This window comes from Chelonia mydas, chromosome 19 (genome assembly GCF_015237465.2).
Source record: "Chelonia mydas isolate rCheMyd1 chromosome 19, rCheMyd1.pri.v2, whole genome shotgun sequence".
NCBI lineage: Eukaryota > Metazoa > Chordata > Testudines > Cheloniidae > Chelonia > Chelonia mydas.
The window spans coordinates 5,882,240-5,900,555 of record NC_051259.2 but is presented as its reverse complement, the minus strand read 5'-3'; the positions used below and the strand labels follow the sequence as shown (position 1 = coordinate 5,900,555).

The following is an 18,316-nucleotide window of genomic DNA, read 5'->3' as shown; positions in this document are numbered from 1 at the left end:
TTCTTATCCAGGTGCAAAGCTCTCAGGAGGGTCCCCAGATCAATTGCAGTAGCCCCTATGCAGATTGGGCCCGTGACCTGCCCAGGGTTTAGCCTGGAGACAGCAGCAGAGATGGGGAAGGAGCTCAGGCCAGCGGTCGCAATCCATGTTGCACAGTCAGGCTAACTTCTCTGCAGCGTCAGCCCCTCAGCAAGCTCCCCATTACCCCCCCACCCCGGTCTTCCTTTTTCTCCCCAGCACTTTAACTTTCCATCCCTGGCCCCCGTCTCCCCTCGCTCCGGGGGCCCTTGCAGGGCTGGCAGGTCTCTGTCCAATCGCAGAGCCAGGCCGAGCATTTTGCCTGGGAAATGCAGTTGCGGGTCGTTGCCCACGGAAGGAGCTGACCCCTCTCAAATGGCAGAGGAGCGAGCGGCTCCGTCTCGGCCCTAATGGACGGGTGGGCTCCGGGGGGGGCTTGGCCCGGCTCGTTGTCTAAAGAAACGTAAGTGCATTTGGCGCCTTGAGATACAATTGCCTTGTTGAATATTTCAGAGGGTTCCCGGAGAGAAAGGGGCGAGAGGCCCAGAGCCACGCGGCTTTTGTTGGGCTGTTTCTTTTAAAGAAAGTGAAGGGATTTTACTTCAGAGCTGCAGGGCAGGAGAGTGGGCATTGGGGGAGGGGGGGGGTCTGCCTGCTGCAAGGCCAGCTCCAGCCTGGATAATGGCTGCATCTCGGGATGCAGAGCCCCAGCAGGCCAAGCTGTGCTAGGTACAAGCCTCTGCCACCTGGTCCAAAGCTCCTGGAGCTGCCTGCCCCCGTTGACTGCAGTGGGGCTTGGGCCAGGCGCAGGACAATGCCCCGCTGAGCACCTGTCTGAGGGCTGCCTGCACAAACTCGTGCTACAGCAGCTGCCGCTACTGCAGAGATGTCACTAGCTGGCCCCCGTCGCTGCATGGGAACAGAGGCTAAGTGACTTGCCCAAGGTCACACAGGAAGTGGCGGAGCAAGGAATCGAACCCACGTCTCTCAAGTCGTAAACTGGTGTCCTTCCCTTGAAGCATGTCCTGCACTACCTGGAGCTGGCATGCAGAATCCATAGCCTGCACGCTCACCCCCACAACACACTTCTGCCACGGCTTATAGCTAAATATATGCGACAGGCTGAAATGGAAGAGCTGAGATTTGCATGAGCACCTTGTGGGGACAGAGCTGCACCTCCCTTTATCGGTACAAAGTAAGCTGCCCTGTTACATTCCCTGTCATAGCTTAGACTCTAATTGCTGTGGGAAATACCAAGCATTTCCAAAGCACCGACGGGTTAGTGGGCAGTACAAGGCTGTGCACCAAGTTATTCCACACAGGTATCTGAGCTCAGAAACCAGAGAGGACAGAGCTCTGCCTAGTCAGCTCCAGGCCCTTCCCTCCAGCCTGTTTTCTAGGACTTTGTCCCATCCGCTGATGGAAGGTCCCTGTGATGTCCCCCAGGCCCATCTGGTTTGCCGCTTTAATGGCTGTCCCACAAGTCGCCCCGGTGCTCTACGCTTAGAAGTGAGTGTGATGTTGCACTCCATATATTTTTATAAAAATATGTTTCTAAGTGTGGATACGATGTAACTGGAATATGCTTTATGCAAAAGGTCTCTTGTAAGGTATCATTACAAAGCTTATCTACTGAGTGTGTGTATCCTATTTATACGAATGTGCCATTCTTGTATCTGAAACTAGGAATATGAAATATAACTCTGAGGGCCTATTTTAATTATGTAAAGTGTGGGCCATTAATGGTTATTTGGAATCTTGATGGATCCCATTAACCAGGACGATTGGTTGTAAATGGCTCTGTTTATTTGTATGACTTCCTGTATACCTGTGTGCCAGCCAATGGGTAATGAAATCTCACAGGACATGTGATCATGTCACCTGAACTGGAATCCATCTTAACCTGGTGCTTTTCCATTTAGAAGGGGTGGGAACCCAGAGAGAGACAAAGGACTCCCACCTTGTGTCAAAGCTATTAAAGGGGGTGGAACAGAACAAAGAGGCTGTATGCATCCGATGAAGTGAGCTGTAGCTCACGAAAGCTTATGCTCAAATAAATTGGTTAGTCTCTAAGGTGCCACAAGTACTCCTTTTCTTTTTGAGTCATAGGGAAATCCTCTAATTACCACCTGAGCTGGAACTAACAAGGATTGTACTAGGGAAAAGAACTGGGCCCAGACTAGGAAGGAGTCTAGTCTGTGAAAGATGCTTATAGGAACATCTAAGGGTGAGATTTACCTGTATTCAGTTTCTTAATGTATTAAGCTTAGACTTGCGTGTTTTGTTTTATTTTGCTTGGTAACTTACTTTGTTTTGTTTGTTATTAATTGAAACCACTTAAATCCTACTTTTTATACTTAATATAAATCACTTTTGTTTATTAATTAACCCAGAGTAAGTGATTACTATCTGGGGGAGCAAACAGCTGTGCATATCTCTGTGTTATAGAGGGCAGACAATTTATGGGTTTACCCTGTATAAGCTTTATACAGAGTAAAACGGATTTATTTGCCATTTGGATCCCATTGGGAGCTGGGTATCTGGGTGCTGGAGACAAGAGTACTTGCTGAACGGTTTTCACTTAAAGCCTGCAGCTTTGGGGACATGGTTCAGACCCTGAATCTGGGTTGCAGCAGGCTGGTGTGTCTGGCTCAACAAGGCAGGGTTCTGGAGTCCCAAACTGGCAGAGAAAAGGGGTCAGAGATAGTCTCCACACATCGGGTGACAGTCATAGAATCATAGAATCATAGAATATCAGGGTTGGAAGGGACCCCAGAAGGTCATCTAGTCCAACCCCCTGCTCAAAGCAGGACCAAGTCCCAGTTAAATCATCCCAGCCAGGGCTTTGTCAAGCCTGACCTTAAAAACCTGTAAGGAAGGAGATTCTACCACCTCCCTAGGTAACGCATTCCAGTGTTTCACCACCCTCTTAGTGAAAAAGTTTTTCCTAATATCCAATCTAAACCTCCCCCATTGCAACTTGAGACCATTACTCCTCGTTCTGTCATCTGCTACCATTGAGAACAGTCTAGAGCCATCCTCTTTGGAACCCCCTTTCAGGTAGTTGAAAGCAGCTATCAAATCCCCCCTCATTCTTCTCTTCTGCAGACTAAACAATCCCAGCTCCCTCAGCCTCTCCTCATAAGTCATGTGCTCTAGACCCCTAATCATTTTTGTTGCCCTTCGCTGGACTCTTTCCAATTTATCCACATCCTTCTTGTAGTGTGGGGCCCAAAACTGGACACAGTACTCCAGATGAGGCCTCACCAGTGTCGAATAGAGGGGAACGATCACGTCCCTCGATCTGCTCGCTATGCCCCTACTTATACATCCCAAAATGCCATTGGCCTTCTTGGCAACAAGGGCACACTGCTGACTCATATCCAGCTTCTCGTCCACTGTCACCCCTAGGTCCTTTTCCGCAGAACTGCTGCCTAGCCATTCGGTCCCTAGTCTGTAGCGGTGCATTGGATTCTTCCATCCTAAGTGCAGGACCCTGCACTTATCCTTATTGAACCTCATCAGATTTCTTTTGGCCCAATCCTCCAATTTGTCTAGGTCCTTCTGTATCCTATCCCTCCCCTCCAGCGTATCTACCACTCCTCCCAGTTTAGTATCATCCGCAAATTTGCTCAGAGTGCAATCCACACCATCCTCCAGATCATTTATGAAGATATTGAACAAAACGGGCCCCAGGACCGACCCCTGGGGCACTCCACTTGACACCGGCTGCCAACTAGACATGGAGCCATTGATCACTACCCGTTGTGCCCGACAATCTAGCCAGCTTTCTACCCACCTTATAGTGCATTCATCCAGCCCATACGTCCTTAACTTGCTGACAAGAATGCTGTGGGAGACCGTGTCAAAAGCTTTGCTAAAGTCAAGAAACAATACATCCACTGCTTTCCCTTCATCCACAGAACCAGTAATCTCATCATAAAAGGCGATTAGATTAGTCAGGCATGACCTTCCCTTGGTGAATCCATGCTGACTGTTCCTGATCACTTTCCTCTCCTCTAAGTGCTTCAGGATTGATTCTTTGAGGACCTGCTCCATGATTTTTCCAGGGACTGAGGTGAGGCTGACTGGCCTGTAGTTCCCAGGATCCTCCTTCTTCCCTTTTTTAAAGATTGGCACTACATTAGCCTTTTTCCAGTCATCCGGGACTTCCCCCGTTCGCCACGAGTTTTCAAAGATAATGGCCAAGGGCTCTGCAATCACAGCCGCCAATTCCTTCAGCACTCGCGGATGCAATTCGTCCGGCCCCATGGACTTGTGCACGTCCAGCTTTTCTAAATAGTCCCTAACCACCTCTATCTCTACAGAGGGCTGGCCTCTGTCTCTGTGACCGAACCCCTCAGTGAGGTCAGCTTAGCTATGGCAGGCGTGGGCGTGAAAACGCCACGATCTGAGCGCCGTCGCTATGTTGCTCCCAACCCCAGTGTAGATGCAGCTAGGCTGATGGAAGAATGCCTGTCACCGTGGCTACCATCCTTGGAGAGGCGGAGTTCCTACAGGGATGGGAACCCCCCCCCCCTTTCCCGTGCTGTAGGAAGCGCGTCTGCTACGGCACAGCTGTGGCAACATGGTGCCGAGAGTGTAGATGTGGCTTTAGAGAGCCCCCATCACAGGATTTCCCTTGACACTGAAGTGTAGGGGAAGAGCCTAATTAAGTTTAAATAGGGCCGAGGTTCTCTCCCCCCCACCTCCGGCCCCCCACCCCCGTAGTCCTAGTTGTAAGCTCCATTGTATCTTGGGGCACTAGGTGTTTGTATTGCAGTCGTGGCTGGAGGCCCCAGCTGGGAGTGGGGTTCTATCCTGCTTGGTGCTGCCTAGACAGCCAGAGACGGGCCCTGCCGCAACGTGGTTACAGTCTAAAGGGTGGAAGGAAGGGTCGTCCCTAGCTCGCAGATGGGGAGCTGAGGCCCAGAGCCTCAGGAAATCTGTGGCCAAGCTGGCCCCAGAGCCCAGGTTTGCCTGAGTTCCTTCCCGTGCCTGGATCCCAAGCCCATCTTTCCCACCTCTGCTGGGTGTGTGGCCCCTGCAGACACTAGTGACTACGGGTTGGTGCCCCCTGGGAATAGCTGCCCCTCAGTGTCCCTGCAAGATGTGGTCAGACTTGGACAATGGAAGTTCATCTCTGATGGTAGCCCCCAGCAGCTCTCCTGCAACAACCAGTTATTTCTCTTCCCCTCCCATGTTCCCCCCAGACACTGCATGCTGCTTATCTGGCCTCTGCAGGGCTCTCTGCAGCTGGGAGTGGCTCAGAGCCCCAGGCATTGTGGGATCCCTCCCCAAATGCACAGACTTGCCTCTGGCTTATGGGAGCGGCTGTCTGGCTCTTCCCCCTTGTACAAAGCAGAGCTTGAGCTCTAAGAAGACATGAACCCCCCTCCCCCCCCCAGCTCCCATCTCCTGAATTCAAAATTCATCCCCTTTGCATTAAAGTTTCTTTGCCGAAGAGCAATTAGATTAGCATCTAGACTCAAAAAAAGAGCCAATTTGCAGGCAGGTGGTGCTGCCGCGTTGGCTTTCAGCTCCATAATGGGGCTGCAATGAATAAGCTGGCACTGAAGGAGAATAATGGGAAATGCAGGGGGAGAGGATGCTGAGATGAGAGCTGATGAGAGGGGAAGGCGGGTGGAACAGGGAGACTCAGGAGACAGGAGCTGTGGGGGTGGTTGGAACCGGACCCTCCCCCAGACGATGTTGGAGGGAGCGGAGGCTTGGCTGGAGGGGGGTTCCTGGTGATGAGGGGGAGCTTGGGGTCCTGAGGTAGTGAGAGGAAGGGGAGGGTGCAGGTGATGGATCTCGAGATGGCTCGGTGGGGTAGCCCATTAGAGAACCTGGCCTGTCCCTCCAGGGTGTGATGGGTGGATTCCCAATGGGTCCTGGCCTTGGAAGTCTTGGGAGACTCCCATTGGATTTCTGGGATGGGAAATCCCTGAGCTGGGTTGGGGTTTGGCTCTGGGTCCGACTGGAGTTTAGACAGGTCACAGGATCCACATCAATACTCCATTATCCCTTCCGCGGCCCAGGGTGATAACCTGGGAGCGGGTCGACTCTCTGCTGGTGGAAAGGGCACAGCTTCGCTGACTTCCACGGAGCAATGCAAAGTGACCCCAGCAGGGAGTCTGGCCCCGTCACTGTCACAGCGGCATTTAAATTAACACTGGCCCTTGACTCAGCCATCTCTGCACGGCTCCCCTTCACTTCCCAGGCTGGGGCAAAGGGTCCCAAGGCCAAGGCTGTGCAAATGGCAAGGAGACGCTCACTGGTTATTTCCGCCTTGTCACAGGAGCTAAACACCGCAAATCACGTGGTAATTAATCGATGAGCAAATTAGTGACATCAGATGCAGTTTCCGTATAATCTGCAGACACATGCAGGAGTACAGTGCATGGCTTGGCAGCCCCTGGGGTGTCTCTAGCTGCTGGCTGGGACACAGGCCGGTTATTCTTTCCTCTCTGCCCAGGGAATTTCAGGTGGTTTGTGGGCAGCCAATGCCCGCTGCTCTTGGAGGCCCGCCCGTGGAAATATTCAGCCGTAGGGATCAGAAATTGAGACACAAGCGAGGTAAGGAAGAGGGGGCTTTGGAATGTGGCTGTTCCAGATGGCGGGAGCTGCAGGGGAGAAGGAGCTCTCGCCACCAGGGGTCAGAGAGATGAGCTGGGGTCCAGGGACAGACTGGGTCTCTGTGGTTGGCCGGAGAGAGTCCATGGAGGGCTGTTAAAACCATGGAGCGTTTTGAAGGGGTGTTGCCGGCTGAGACCAACCCCTTCTGCGCCCAGAGTTTGCACTAGCGAGGAGACGCCTGAAGAGAGCAGGCTGTGCCAGTGCCAGCCGGAGGCGTGAAGTCCTCCTGCCTCTGGGCCAGCCTGGCGGGCACTCAAGGTCTGGGCCCAGTGGCTGCTGCAGAAACAGAACCTCCCACTTGCAGGGTGCCCTCTAACCCTCCGTGGGGCTGGGGATGGAGCAGCCTGTGATGGCTTGGAGAGGGCAGAAATGGCCCAGGGGAAGCCAGGCCTTGCCACCGCCTGGCACTGAAGGAGCTCTGCCCCCTCCAATCCTGCCTTGATCCTGGCCCCAGCCTCCCTTCCCTATTCTCCAGGTGGCTCTGGCATCCTCTCCCCGTGCTGCCAGCATCCTAGCCGTAGCTGGGGGATTCGCGTCCCCCAGCATGTCCCTGTGGCTCCATGCTCCACCCACTGGGCTGTTTGCGTCGATGTCCCATCCTGGAGCTGGGGAGAGTGACTGGAGCCCGCGGGGCACTCTGGGGGCAGCGGGCAGGCAGGGGCAGTGGAGATGGAATGAGGAGCAGGCAGGTCTCTAATGCAAGGACATTGTCCTCTGGTGAGGAAACAGAGCTGCAGGGGAGTGTCCAGTGGGCTGGGCAACGTGGCCTGCCCCTCCCTTCCAGCAGCCTCCATCTGTCTGGACGGGGGCAGCAACAGCTGGGGGGCTTGGGCATGTGAGAACTTCCTGGGCTGGGATAAAGGGAGGGGAGTGAGGTCAAGGGTTAGAGCACAGAACTGGGGATCAGGACTCCTGGGTTCTATGTCTGGCTCTAGGAGGGAAGTGGGATCTGTTAGGTTAGAGCAGGGGACTGGGAGTCAGGACTCAGGGGACCTATTCCTTGGGCACTGTATGACCTGTGGTGCAAGCCTCTCACTGTCAGTGCCTCAGTTTCCCCTCACCGGTGATAGGGATTAGTGCCTCCCTCTCTCACAGCAGGGCAGGGGGATCTTCTGCTCTTGGTTGGGTACTGAGACACGCTAGGCTGCAGAGTGGGGCACGACACCCCCCACCCCGGGCTGGTGACAGGCCATGTGCAGAGAGGGATGTGGCGGGGACTGTGTACACGCTAGATGTGCGGCACAGGGAGAGTGCGACAGACACATGCGCCAGGGCCCCTCCGTCTTCCGCAGGCTCATTACCCTCCTATTACAGCTTCTTCACATACCTCATTGGGCTGGCAGCCTGCCCGCTCCCTGAACACAATTGCTTCGATTGCAAGCTGGCACAGGGCCCCTGCTCCCCTGGCCTGTCCCCCTCTTTCCCTGCTGGCAAGGGCAGGGCCCCCTGCTGCCCCTCCCTCCCCTGCTGCTGGTCTGTGTAGCCAGGCTTCCACTCTGCGTGCCCATGGTGGTGCGGGGGGGTTGGGACTTGTGCAAAGGCCCCTTGAGGTCTCTGGCTTTGGCAGATGCTCAGCACGGCCCAGCACCTGGCCCGTAGCGCAGATAGCTCCCTTTCACACGCAAAGATCCTAAACCACCTGGGGCTCCCAGCCCAGTGGGAGTTGGGCACCTCTCTCACTGATGCTCCTTTGCCAGATCCCAGCCTCTGCCCTCACTTATCCCGGTGTAAACCTGGAGCCCCCTCACCGAAATAATGGGGTAACTCCAGATTTATGCCCATGCCCTGAGGTCCAGCCCTGGCGTTGTGGGAGAAAGATACCTCCCACCCCGCTCGCTGACATGCAGCCACCTCTGGGGTGGAGCTGGGAAGTCTATCCACGCCTGCAGCTCCGTGCTGCGCTCTGGGAAGGGGTGGATGCTGTGGTGGCAGGAGGTGGAAGGCAATGACCTGAGCTGGTGTTAGGCCAGGGCACGGGAGCTATTCCCCCGTGCCTTATGAAAAGGGCCACAGGATCTTTAATGATCATGCCGAGGCCAGGGCCCCACGGGGTATTAATTCTCTCCTGCCAGAGGGCTCTTTGAAGCAGGGACAGCTCTCCTCTGTAACGCCTTGCAGAGCGAATGAAAAAAGCCAGACACCGCCACCCCTCCCTTTGGATTTATGCTGCAGAGAAAGTCCCTGGAAATAGGCAATAAGCGAGCTGATGACAGCAGTGAGAAGCACGAGCTGTGCAAGCCCCTGGCAGTGGAAACCCATTGGAAATGATAGTGCTGGGGGTGGAGCTGGTGTCCTGCCACGGTACGCAGGGGCAGCTGGGTGGTATCGGGGGAGATCGGGGTGACCCTTGATCAGCAGAGTGTATCAAAGGGCTGAACGTCCATTATGGCTGCAAGCTCCGTGTTCTCTCCAGCACATCCCGCCTTGCTGGGGTCCCCCCGCCCCGAGGGGTCAGTGGGTGTAGCTGAGAAGTATTTTCAGACCAGGGTGGGGTTTGGTTTATCAGGTCTCCTGGAGCACGGCTGGGAAGATGGAAATGGGGGGTGGGGTGCTGATGGAAAGAGGGGAGAAGGGGGTGGGGTGCTTTCCTGCTCTGCTCCCCCTTCCATCCACAGGTCTTATTGCTCCAAACATGCAGTCAGAAGCAGCGGGGTGAGTGGGTTGATGGGGGGGCAAAATCTAAGGGGGAATAAATGGAGGTGTTGAACACACCCACAGCCCCGCGCTTTCCTTTTCTGGGCTCGGGGGTGACAGCAGGGAGAGATCCACCCACTCAGCTCTCTCCTGGCCCCCGGTGTGGCAGGGAGCTAGAGAATCTGGTAATTAGGGTTTAACAGGTTAAATAATTGATCATCGCACTTGACCTGCAGACACTGGAGCGGGTTGGTATCCTAACATTGGCCAAGATTTTAGAGTCAGTGCTTGGGGCGGGGGGTCCAAGCCCTGGCGTGTATCTGCTCAAAACAGGGAGTTTGGTGTGAAAAGAGCCTCTTGATTGCATAGGCAACCATTGGCTACCAGTGGGACTGGGACTTGGGCAGATGGACTATTCCTGGCTCTGCCATGGGATCTGGGGCAAGTCCCTTGGACTTTCTGTGCCCACTGTGCAGTAGGGATTCTGTTCTCCATAAGCTCCTGTACCAGTCCCCTAGCCCAGCCTTACCTCCCAGGGGCGTGGTGCCATTAAATACAACACAGGTTATGGGGCGCTCAGGTACTCTAGGCCCGGGGACCAGGTCAGTTCCATGGCTAGACAACAGGGGAGCTCTAATATTGTTTGCGGCCGCTAGGTACTAGTGTAATATAGGAACCTATCCTTGCAACAAAGCCCGTTGCCAACTGTGCCCACATATCTATTCAGGGGACACCATCACAGGGCCTAATCACATCAGCCACACTATCAGAGGCTCGTTCACCTGCACATCCACCAATGTGATATATGCCATCATGTGCCAGCAATGCCCCTCTGCCATGTACATTGGCCAAACTGGACAGTCTCTACGTAAAAGAATAAATGGACACAAATCAGACGTCAAGAATTATAACATTCATAAACCAGTTGGAGAATACTTCAATCTCTCTGGTCACGCGATTACAGACATGAAAGCTGCGATATTACAACAGAAAAACTTCAAAACCAGACTCCAGCGAGAGACTGTTGAATTGGAATTCACTTGCAAATTGGATACAATTAACTTCGGCTTGAATAGAGACTGGGAGTGGCTAGGTCATTATGCAAGGTAACCTATTTCCCCTTGTTTTTTCCTCCCCACCCCCCCCCCCCACCCCATTCCTCAGACCTTCTTGTTAAACCCTGGATTTGTGCTGGAAATGGCCCACCTTGATTATCATACACATTGTAAGGAGAGTGATCACTTTAGATAAGCTATTACCAGCAGAAGAGTGGGGTGGGGGGGAGGTATTTTTTCATGCTTTGTGTGTATAAAAAGATCTTCTACACTTTCCACAGTATGCATCCGATGAAGTGAGCTGTAGCTCACGAAAGCTTATGCTCAAATAAATTGGTTAGTCTCTAAGGTGCCACAAGTCCTCCTTTTCTTTTTGCGAATACGGACTAACACGGCTGTTACTCTGAAACCTGACATATACATGCTTGTGCAGCATGCAGATCTGATGGCTGTGGGGAGCAAAGAAGTACCTAAAATAGACAGATCATCAAATAATGAACCTAATTCCCCCTTTTTTTGTGGGATCCTTGTTAGTGAGCTCCTGGCTCCCTGTGTGGCTTCCAGCACTCATGCCTGGCTGGCCAGAGCCGAGAGCATCCCAGTGCGCAGGAGAGGGTCCCACTTTCTGTTGAGGTTGCCTTTATCAATAGTTGATAAGCGTGTGGCAGGTTCCCCCCAGGGTGCCACCTGGAATTGGGGTACCACTGAGCCCCCTGGACCCACCAGCCTGGGCTCCTTTTATACTGTACTGCTGTGACAAGCTGCAAAGCCCTCTTCAGCCTGCATTTTCACCAGCATACATACAGGTAGGGGGACACCCAGCTGCGGCTACATGCAGGCAGACTCTTTAACCAGCCCCTACATGGGAAGGCTTCAGCTAGGGCACCTCCCAGTTCCTCAGGTACACACCCCCTCTGGAGTGTAAACCCAAAATTATACTGTCTTGCATTGCACAGGGACCTGTACAGCATAAGCTCATAACATTCACCCCCTCCTTCAATGTGGAGAGGAATATGCAACAGCTTTCTGCTCCAAGTTATGACTCCCACACACTGGCTTTAGAAAAAGCAAAACCAAGTTTATGAACAACAAAAGATAGATTTTTTTAAAGTGATTATAAGGGATAGCAAACAGATCAAAGCAGATTACCTAGCAAATAATTTAAAAAAGCAAACTACGTTTAATATACTAAATAGATAGGGTGAAAATCTGCTACTCATATCCAAAGTGATGATACAAACAGGCTGCAGATTCTCAAAGGGTAAGCTGCACTTGTTTAGAGCCTGGAATGCCCAGATCTTCCATTCACAGGCTAAAAATCCCTCTAGCCTGGGTCCAGCACTCCCCCCCTCCCCCCCCCAGTTCAGTCTTTGTTCCTCAGATGTTTCCAGGACTCTTCCTGGGGTGGGGAGTAGGTGAAGAACCATGATGATGTCACTCCCATGCCTTATGTAGCTTTTCTTATGGTGGGAACCGTTTGTTTCACAGCTTGGTTCCCATGCCAGTCAGTGGAAAAATACTGACGTCCCAAGATGGAGTCCAACAGCAGGTGGCCTGGTCACGTGTCCCTGTAGAGTCACAGCAGCCATCCCCCACGGGCTGTTTGGAGGGTTCACAGGAAGCTCACCAGGTGGGAGATGAGCTTCTCCTAAGGCCTATTGTGTCTTCCTGATGGCTCATTCACCTGAATGGACCCTTCCCAGCCAGCCATCTACACTGAGAGCATTTTGCCAAGTGGGCATTGCCCAGTAATAGCTACATGTGAAATTGATACGTAGCCAATATTCCTAACGTCAGACACAAACATGATGCAGGCATGCAAATAGGATAATCCTATTCAGCAAATCAACCTTTCCAAAGACACCTCACAGGCCTTGTCTTGTATAAAATACATCATAATTGTGATATAATTATATCATACAACCGTCACGATGGACAATATGGGGTGCAGTGTTAATGGTTAATCAATGTTATCGATTGTTATAGGTTATAGATTGTGAGAGGGTTAGGCATCCCAGAGGGTACCAGCCAGCTTCGTCTCTAGCCAACCCTTCCTGAGCTAAACAGTGTTGGCTCTGTTTGGCCCTTGGATGGGAGACCTTTGGTGGAAATCTGGATTTTATTTTTGTCCATTTGGAAACTTGGCCCTGGATCGGAGAAGAGGTTCTCAAATGCCCCAGCCTGGTTGCAGGGCTGTCTGGCTCTAAAGGGTCAGCTTGGGGCACTCTTCAGTTAGGCTGTGTAACAGGCAGGAGCAGGGGGGAGGCAGAGTTTCTATTGGTTCCATTTAATTTCCATTCATTGCAGTTAGGCTGCTGGTGCCCCTGTGTCATTCCCAGTGGGGGGAGGGACCCCGTTCTCAGCTCTTTGCTCTGGAGATGGTCACCGAGGGCCCACCCCAGGCGTGAGGAGTAAGGCAGCCCCATGTAGCCTGGTGATGGGGTATATAACCTACACTAGCCCCCTAAGGGTGAATGAACTGCTCTGGGCTCAAGCAGGGGAGTCAGACCTGGAGGGAAGATGTAAAAGGGAGAGCCCCAGCTCAGCTAGTGCCAGGCCAGGAGAAGAGCAAACCTCAGTCCTCAGCGGCTGAAGGCAGCGGTTGTTTGGGTGATCGCTGCCTGCTGAGGCCCCTCTGAGAGAAAGGGGGGGGGCCCAACGCCAGACCGTTGCTTTGGGGCTACTACCAGAGACTTGCCTGTGGGCACCATGCTGGGCTACCACCCATCGGTGGCTCTCTGAAGGAAGAGAACCCTGCCCCGACCGGTGTTCGTTCAGCTGGGTTTGGTTTTGCTTTTGATGGCTGGTGGCCCTGGAAGGGGTGGATGCACTGGGGAGGCCCCTATGAATCTTGTGTCTATGGGGCACTGGAGGAAATGGATCTTCTGGGAGGCAGGGGGTGAGTCTCCCAGGGGACACCAGCTCACCCGTCAGCTGAGCAGGCTCCCTGCTGGGAGAGGACCCTGGGGACTCCTGGTGAGCCCGGACAAAGCCCAGGTGGGCCTTGTGTCCAGGAGGGATGGAAAGCCACCCTGCAGGGCAGTGCTTTGAAGCTAAACAGGGGCCCTGTCTGTAGCCTAGCCAGGACTGGGGACTTGTTTCATTGACACAGGTCGCAAGCAGCACGGCCTCGTGGTGGTGGTGGTGGGCGGGGGGTGGAAGCTTTTTAATTCCTCAGGGGCCTGTGTTCCCCTCAGCGTGGCCTCTAGCACCAGCGCGGAGCTGCGTCCTGACGCAGCATCTCCAAAGCGCAGACGGAAAGTGCTTTTTGGTGGAGCTGCTGGCTGGTTCAAGGACCCCCCTCCCCAAGCGTTCTGCTCTCCAGAGGCCTCCCCAGCGGCAGGGGCAGATGAGGTGTTCAGCCCAGGACTGGAAAGATAGTGGGGGGTGAGGGGGAGTTTGCGGGGCTTAAAGGGGAGACAGTCAGCCTGGAGCACGGAGCGATGGGTTCTGTCGGCCCAGCGATTCCAGTGGCTCAAAGGAATCTGTGCTGGACCCGCGAGGTTCTGCGCCCGCGGCTGGAGGAGGAAAGCGTGGCCTGGCCTGGCTCAGGCTGGGAAGCTCCTAAAAAGCGAGGCGGTGAAACTGGCACACACCGGGGCTGCACTGCGGAGCTGGTTCACAGCAGCAGGGAAAGAGGATGCCACCCCTTCAAAACCGAGCAGGCAGGGCCTGGCTGGGCCTGCGGCTGGTCCCTTAGGGAACTACCGGGGCAGGCTGGCTCCTTGGGCAGCGCGTGGGGTCAACTTGGAGGCTGCGCTGAAGAAAGGGGCCGTTTTGTGGGTGGAAGGAGACTCCTAGATTCCAAGGCCGGAAGGGACCGCTGTGATCATCTTGTCTGAGCTCCTGTATAACACAGGCCAGTGAAACTCCTCGCCCCACAAATTCCTAGAGCAGATCTTTCAGAAAAACATCCAATCTTGATTTTTAAATTTCCAGTGATGGAAAATCTTCCATGACCCTGGGGTAAATTGTTCCAGTGGTTAATTGCCCTTTCTGTTAAAAATTGACGCTGTATTTCCGCTCTGAATTTGTCTGGCTTCAACTGCCAGCCATTGGATTGTGTTGGACCTTTCTCTGCTAGTCTGAAGATTATTGCATCTCTGGTCCCCATGTAGGCAGTGGTGTATTAATGCCTAGGCCGACAAATTTGCAGGGGCAGCAAATTTATTATAGCAGCCAGAGGCTACTTCCCCTGGTGCCGGTTCGCGCCCTCTGCCCCTGGCCCCGCCCCAACTCCACCCCTTTCCCGCCCCCTCCCTGCCCCTCTTGGTCCCCTTCCCCAAATCCCCACCCCGCCTCCTTTGCTGAGCGCTCCGCGTTCCCCCCCTTCCCCCCTCCTTCGCGAAGCTGTTTCCCGCGCAAGCCCTGGCAGGGAGCAGGGAGAAGCAGGACCCGGCGGCGTGCTCAGGGGAGGGGGCGGAGACGTGCTGGGGCGGGGCGCTGCTGGGGGGCGGCAATTCTTTCTGGGCCTAGGGGTGGCAAAATCATTCATCCCCCACTGCGCGTCGGTATTTCTAGACTGTGATCAAGTCAGCCCTGAAGCTTCTCTTTGCTGAGCTAAATAGACTGAGCTCCTCCGTATAAAGCCTCTTTTCAAACCCTCTAATCGTTCTTGCGGCTCTTCTCTGAACCCCCTCCAGTGAACCGACGTCCTTGAATCGCGGGCACCAGGCCTGCCCACGGGATTCCTGCAGCGGTCGCACCAGTGCAGAGGTAAAATAACCTCTGCTCCGACTGGAGAGTCCCGGGCTACGCACCCCCGGGCCGCGTTCGCTTTTCTGGCCCCAGCGCCGCACTGGGGACGCGTGTTCCACTGACTCTCCACCGTGGCCCCCACATCTTTTCCAGCTACAGCTCAGCAGCTTCTTGCCAAGTCCCGGCCGGAGCCCGCCCAGCGCCGGGCTGGGACTCCTGGAGGTTGGCGGCTTCCCTGCCTTTGCCTGGCTCCGTCAGGCCCTGAGCAAGGACGTCCAGCTGGAAACAGACCCCTCCTTAATCTTTGCCGCCCGCTGACAAGCCACGCGAAGCCGAGGCTGCTGCAAAAGTGGAAGTGAAAGTGGGGTCCCGAGAGGCTTTTAAAAGCTTCCAGAAATAGCCCGAGGGAGAAGCCAGAGTTAACCCTTCCATTGCTGGCACACTCCCCGTCCACCCCACCCCCCTTTCTGTACTCCTAGCAAAAATGAATGGGGTAGGACTCTGGGGGGCCAGAGGGTTACGGCAGGCTGAATTAGCATGAACAGTACTCATGGTGGTGGGAGGGGGAGGGTTTAATGAGTCTTCTCATTAACTCCTCTTTAATTAGTAGGGCTGTACCTTTATGGTCCCTGGGGAGCAGGATTCTGCCCAGGTGTCTGGCCCAGGAAGGGAGGCCGGGCTGCTGGCTCTGGAGGGGTGATGTGGGCAGTCGGTCTCCTGTCCCCTGTTGTGCCTGGTTAACTTCAGGGTCAGTCTTCGGGCTGCACTCCTTGCTGTGCTGAGCGGAAGGGCCGGATCCTGGACTGGCGCCTGGGTGCGGGGGGGAATCAGATGGTCTGATAGGCCTTGCCTGACTTTCCTCCGAATCCCAGCGGCTGCTTCTCTCCTCTGGCTTCACACACACCCATAGGCCCTGACCCAGGAGAGCGGGCACCAGCTCCATCCTGTCTGACACCGGTGCCAGGGATATCAGCAGGCAGCCGAATCCCCTTGCTGCTTGCATCCCACTTGGAATGCTTTGTTCTGAGGTGTATTACGGTAGCAGCTAGGGGCCCCAGCTGCGGTCAGAGCCCCATGGTGCTGGGCGCTGCACAGACAGCTAGTGAGAGCTTGTCAGCCCTCCCCTCCCGTCCCCTGCAGCTTTAAAAAGCAAGCTGCATCTCCTGGGCTGGGACTGAGGCTCTCCTTTGTTACCACAGCCGTTTTCCCAGGCTCCATCCAGCTCTGCCCTCCACTCTAGGGGGTCTGTGCCCAGGCCGTCAGTGGGGCTGTGGGAGCGGCCATTGCAGATGGCTTCAGTGTGGAAAGGGCTAAACAGGTGGCAAGGCCTCGGAATGAGGAGACCTGGGCAAGGCATGTCCCTGCTCCGTGCCTCAGTTTCCCCCCTCAGTAGAGTGGGCATGCTGCAGCTGCCTGTGGCTCTTTCTTTGTCCCATCTCCAGGCCTGTTCCCTTCTCGGCTCCTCCCTCCCCTCTCAGTGTCAGTCGCTAGAAGTGAAGAGGGTCGCCTCCAAGAAGCGAAGCTTGGAGAAGCGTAATCCCCCCCCCGTCCTCTCTCATCCCTCTGGCTCTCACATTGCCAGGTTTTCTTCTCACCCTGAAACAAATTCCCCACTTGGAAGACGCAATGGCCGAGCTGACCTCATTCCACCATCGCCATCGGCTGGCGTTTCTGGAGCCAGGGGCACAGCTGCCACCTGCCAGGAGTGGTGGGCATGATGTCTGGGTGGCAAGACGGCGACGCTTTTCCTTAGAGATTATGGGTGCCCCCATTTTTGGGCACCCAACCGGAGATGCCTTAAAAGCGGCCTGCATCTCGGAGGTCCCTTTAAGGTGTCTTAAATCTGACCCCCGGTATCACAGAGGACTCAAGAGTCCAGCTGGGCAGTTGCCATCAGAATTCAGGAAGGCCTGGCAAGTCTTGGTGGTGGATTTCCTGGGTCAGCACCACGGAGCAACCTGTCTCTCACCAACGTGTGTTCAGAGTTTCCCTGGCCTCTCCCTATGGAAAGAAGAAACTTAGAAAGAAAAGGGAAAAGCAACAACCCTTCTTTTTTCTTTCTGGCCCCTAAACTAGTCAAGGTGCATAAATATGTTTAAAAAACAAGCACTCAGAGCTTAATGGAAAATTTCCCTTCTGTTATGATTATTTCTGGGTCAGTAAAGTACCATTCACAGCTCCCAGGGACTGATTGGTCCTGACATCGTGAGGGCTTTTTGGTTGAAGTTTGATTTATAAATAAGACTCGGAGGTACAGCCTGGGGGATCGGGGAGCAGTTTGTGCGGAGCAGAAGAAGCCATTCACTAATGGAACAGAAAGTTTCCTGGCTCTGAGGGACGGCACGCTCGGGGGCTGTTTGTGATCCCAGAGCCCTGCTGTGCTGGGCTGCGTTAGCAGCACCTCTGCCCTCGCATGGCCAACGAGCCAGGACTCGGTTAGGGCTGGGAGCCGACCCCAGCCTTCCCCTGAAATTCTGATTGACCCTTCTGAGGTACATGAGTCCGAGCGGACAGCTCGGTGTGTCCAAAGGAAATACTTTTTCTGCATAACGCCGAATGAGCCTGTGGGAGTCAGCCTCAGTGATATATAGTAGCAATTAGAGCTTTGCAGGGTTCAAAAGACGACTAGACATTTCTATGGATAAAAAGAATCTAGACAGTAAATATTGAGGGGGGGCCAAATAACCAAGTGTTTGGGAAGAGATCGAAACCCCTCCTGCTTTAGGGTTTGAGCCAACTTCCAGCAAATAAGGGCCAGGAGCAAATGTAGCTCCCAAATGTAGCCAACTGGCTGGAGAATTTTCTGGGATTCTGTTGTCTCCAGACTCTCTGCGGGGCGGGGGAACCGGCTGTGGATGGAAAGTGAATGGAACTGGGCATTTCCACCCTTACACGGGGGAAGATGGGGATCTGCGTATCTGGGAGAAGCGACTGCGCTGCAAGGTGTGTCTCCTTGAATGAGCCGTGGTGTTCCTGTGTATCTGGGAGCTCATTTGGGTTGGGCAAATGAGCCCATTACAGGAAAGGAGCATGTGTGATTTAACGTTGTGGGCCATTTATAACCAGGGAGCCAGGTGGCGCGCAGCCCCCGTCTTCATTACCCAGGTTTCGATGGGTTGTTTAAATAAATACATGTTCATGAAGACAGATGCAGCCTGGGCACCGACATGACGCAGAATCCTCTCTGCAGTCGGTGCGGGGATGGGCTGGGGATGGGAGTTGAATCAAGCAGAGCCTCTCCAGCCTAAGCCAGGGAAGGGGAGCCCCTCTGC

At 54.3% G+C, this 18,316-nt stretch overlaps 1 long non-coding RNA gene across 1 annotated transcript in view; it reads left to right on the top strand.

Annotated features, from left to right (window-relative positions):
* The window catches only part of LOC122463337, a 31,671-nt gene that overhangs the window by 8,314 nt on the left and 5,041 nt on the right, over nt 1-18,316 (top strand). Inside the window, exon 2 of the long non-coding RNA XR_006286600.1 lies at nt 6,497-6,597. This is a non-coding gene — a long non-coding RNA (uncharacterized LOC122463337). The remainder of the gene's footprint in view (nt 1-6,496; nt 6,598-18,316) is intronic.